Source organism: Miscanthus floridulus, chromosome 6 (assembly GCF_019320115.1).
Source record: "Miscanthus floridulus cultivar M001 chromosome 6, ASM1932011v1, whole genome shotgun sequence".
In the NCBI taxonomy this organism is placed as follows: domain Eukaryota; kingdom Viridiplantae; phylum Streptophyta; class Magnoliopsida; order Poales; family Poaceae; genus Miscanthus; species Miscanthus floridulus.
In genome coordinates, this window is record NC_089585.1 from 19,020,147 (window position 1) to 19,023,745 (window position 3,599).

Below are 3,599 nucleotides of genomic sequence, written 5' to 3' on the forward strand. Positions count from 1 at the left end.
CTTGTACGTGTCATGCCTACTGAACTCTGGAATATTGACTCAAAGTCCACAGAAAATGCTGACATAGCGATCACTTAGTTTTGGCAACCACACATGTACATGTCATGGCGGCACATGATAAGTTATAAATTACAAAAAAAAAAAAAAATAGCATCAGCAGGCTGCAGGCTGCATTGTGCATGATACACCAAACACAGCCCACCATTTCCCCAAGGTGTACCAAAGCAGCAGCCTACATGGCAATGCCCTGCTCGGTGTTCTTTCTGCTGCTATCCGTCGCCATGTCCGTCTCAACACTGGTGGCAGCACACGCCAACGATGAGGCAGCGCTGCTGGCCTTCAAGGCTGCAGCTGCCTGCAGCAGGAGCGACGCTCTTGCTTCTTGGAACAGTACCACCACCGATGGGTGGGGGTGAGGTGTCGGGGCACACACCGCCGAGTGGTGTCGTGGGCTCACCAGCGTCCTCTCGCCTGCCGTCGGAAACCTATCATCCTTGAGGACTCTTGACCTGACCTCAAATGGGTTTAGCGGGAACATCCCCGCGAGCCTTGGTCGACTGCGCCATCTCCATGCCCTCGACTTGAGACACAATGCCTTCTCTGGCACACTCCCCACCAACTTGAGCTCTTGCAAGGTTCTCAGCCTGCACAACAACCACCTTAAGGGACAGATCCTGGCGTCGCTGGCTAACTTTTCATCGTTGAGTTATCTGGATCTATCGTTCAACCAGCTCAAGGGTACTATCCCGGCCAGCACTGGCATCCTCAAGGACCTCTGGTTTCTTGGGCTTGCCTTCAATAACCTCTCTGGTGAGCCCCCAATCTCCCTGTACAATTTGTCTTCCTTGGAAATGTTGCTTATTCAGTGGAACATGCTCAGTGGTAGTATGCCTACGGATATCGGCAGTAAGTTCCCCAACATGCAAATCCTTGACTATATGGCAAACCAATTCACTGGCCCCATCCCTGCTTCACTCTCTAACCTCACACTACTTCAGCAACTCCACCTTGGACAAAATGTGCTTAGTGGATATGTGCCTCCCACCATGGGGAAACTACGAGCCATGCAACATCTGCACTTGGCCAACAACACGTTAGAAGCTAACGATGGGGAGGGGTGGGAATTTGTTACTTCTTTGTCAAACTGCAGCCAACTCCAACTATTAGTTATCTCCTACAATGCCGCTTTCACTGGACAGCTACCAAGCTCAATAGTGAATCTCTCAACAACCCTGCAAAGCCTCCACTTGGACAACACTGGCATTTGGGGGAGCATCCCCTCCGCGATCGGCAATCTGATGGGCCTCGAAATCCTTGGTATTTTTAATACCAAGAATTTCTGATGCTATCTGGACAAATTTGTCTTTCAATAACCTGCAAGGGGGTGTGCCAAAGGAAGGGATTTTTGGAAATTTGGTTAACCTATTGATCATCGGAAATAACAAGCTTTGTGGAGGAATACCCCAGCTTCATTTAGTTCCATGCAAGATAGATTCTGTGAAAAAGAGCAGAAGAGGGAAATTGAAGTATCTTAAAATAGCACTAGCAACAACCTTTGCACTCTTATTCTTAGCTATTGTTATTGCACTTGTTCACTTGATCTACAGGAAGGAAACACAAAAGCAGAAGGGCGCATTCAAACCACCAATGGCTGAGGAACAATATGAAAGAGTTTCTTATCATACATTATCAAATGGAACCAATGGATTCTCAGAAGCTAATTTGCTTGGTACAGGAAGCTTTGGGACAGTCTATAAATGTGCTTTTCAAGGTGAGGGAATTGTTGTAGCTGTAATGGTTTTTGACCTTCAGCAATCAGGCTCTACTAAAAGTTTTGTAGCCGAATGTGAGACACTAAGAAGGGTGCGCCACTGCTGCCTCATGAAGATCCTCACATGCTGCTCAAGCATCAATGAACAAGGTCAGGATTTCAAGGCATTGGTTTTTGAGTTCATGCCAAATGGTAGCTTGAATGGTTGGCTCCATAAAGAATCTGAGATGCCCACTTTGGACAATACTCTCAGCCTTGCACAAAGGCTAGATATCGCTGTTGATATCATGGATGCTCTGGACTATCTTCATAATCATTGCCAGCCACCAATCATCCATTGTGATCTCAAACCAAGCAACATCCTTCTTGCAGAAGACATGAGTGCCCGAGTTGGAGATTTTGGCATAGCTAGAGCATTTCAGAAAGTCAAAGTAAAATTATGCAAAATTCCAATAGCACAATTGGCATAAGAGGCTCCATTGGCTATGTTGCTCCTGGTAAATGCTATGTTTTTATTTATTTATTTCTTTATTCCAAATCCTTCTATAAATAAGGCATGCTGATCAATACTTCTTTTTTTCTTTTGCATAATAATAGAGTATGGTGAAGGTTCATCCATCACAACTTTTGGTGATGTTTATAGCCTTGGCATATTGCTGCTCGAGATTTTTACAGGGAGGAGCCCAACAGATGATATGTTTAGTGGTTCGATGGATCTACATAAGTTTTCAGAGGCTGCTCTTCCAGATAAAATTTGGGAGATAGCTGATACAACAATGTGGCTGCACACTGGCACCCATGACAGCAATACAAGAAACATGATTGAGCAATGTTTGGTTCATGTCATTGCTCTTGGGGTATCCTGCTCAAGAAAACAACCTAGAGAGAGGACACTGATACAAGATGCTGTCAATTAGATGCATGCTATCAGATCAGGGATTCATACCTCAAGTTTGCCAGACCTCTTGTGGTGGAACATGGAGCAGGAACGATTTTGCAGTAATTTTTAGACAACAGTGAATAACTAGAGCTAAAAAATGGGCAATATGTATATGTTGTCAACTGAACCAACTGATCATTGTTGTAGCATGTGATCATATAAACAAATTGGTGTAACAACTGAAGCACATGCATGTGAGGATTGAAGTCTGTTTTGGATCTGTATGTTTATCATATAAGAGTGTAAAATGGAAAAGTAAAATGACAAGGAAATTGACCTTCTTAAGATAAGAAATGCTTGAAAAGGCACCAACTGCAGTTATTTGCAAGAGCAATGATCACAGCTGAAGGTGTATTAGAATATGCTGTAGATGTATGCAGCCAACTGCAATATTAGAAATCTACCCTCTTAAGATATGAAATGCTCGAGTCTCCACAGCAGGGGGCATATCATTCACACTAGCATACTCTATGCTCCACATCGTCATACTGATTATGGATCAAAACATTAAAAAAATGACTGTATTGAAAGATTAAGCATATGCATTTCAATTTTCAAATGACTACAGCCTACAGGTTCAGAATACAGTACAGTTCCTGCAGAAATTTAATTGTGTGTAAATGTAAGAAATTAAAGCAGCCTCTAGCTCAAACTGACTATATGTCTGTGGCAACCAGGCTGCCACAGATGAGAGAAATACAAGATGTAGCAATTCAGAAACCCAATTGGCTTTGGGATTGCTAGCCGAGCGTCCAATTTCATTCACAGTTTCACTTCTCCTCCCATGCTGCCGGTGGCTGCTGCTTAAATAATGAGCCAGAACAAACAAAAACACCCAACTACCACAGCAAGTACGGGAAGCTAGCGGAAGGCAACGAGAACCTGGTG

At 43.9% G+C, this 3,599-nt stretch overlaps 1 pseudogene; it reads left to right on the forward strand.

Moving 5' to 3' along the window:
• Positions 1-229: 229 nt before the first annotated feature.
• LOC136457781 (probable LRR receptor-like serine/threonine-protein kinase At3g47570) lies at positions 230-3,028 on the forward strand (annotated as a pseudogene).
• The last annotated feature ends 571 nt before the right edge of the window (positions 3,029-3,599 follow it).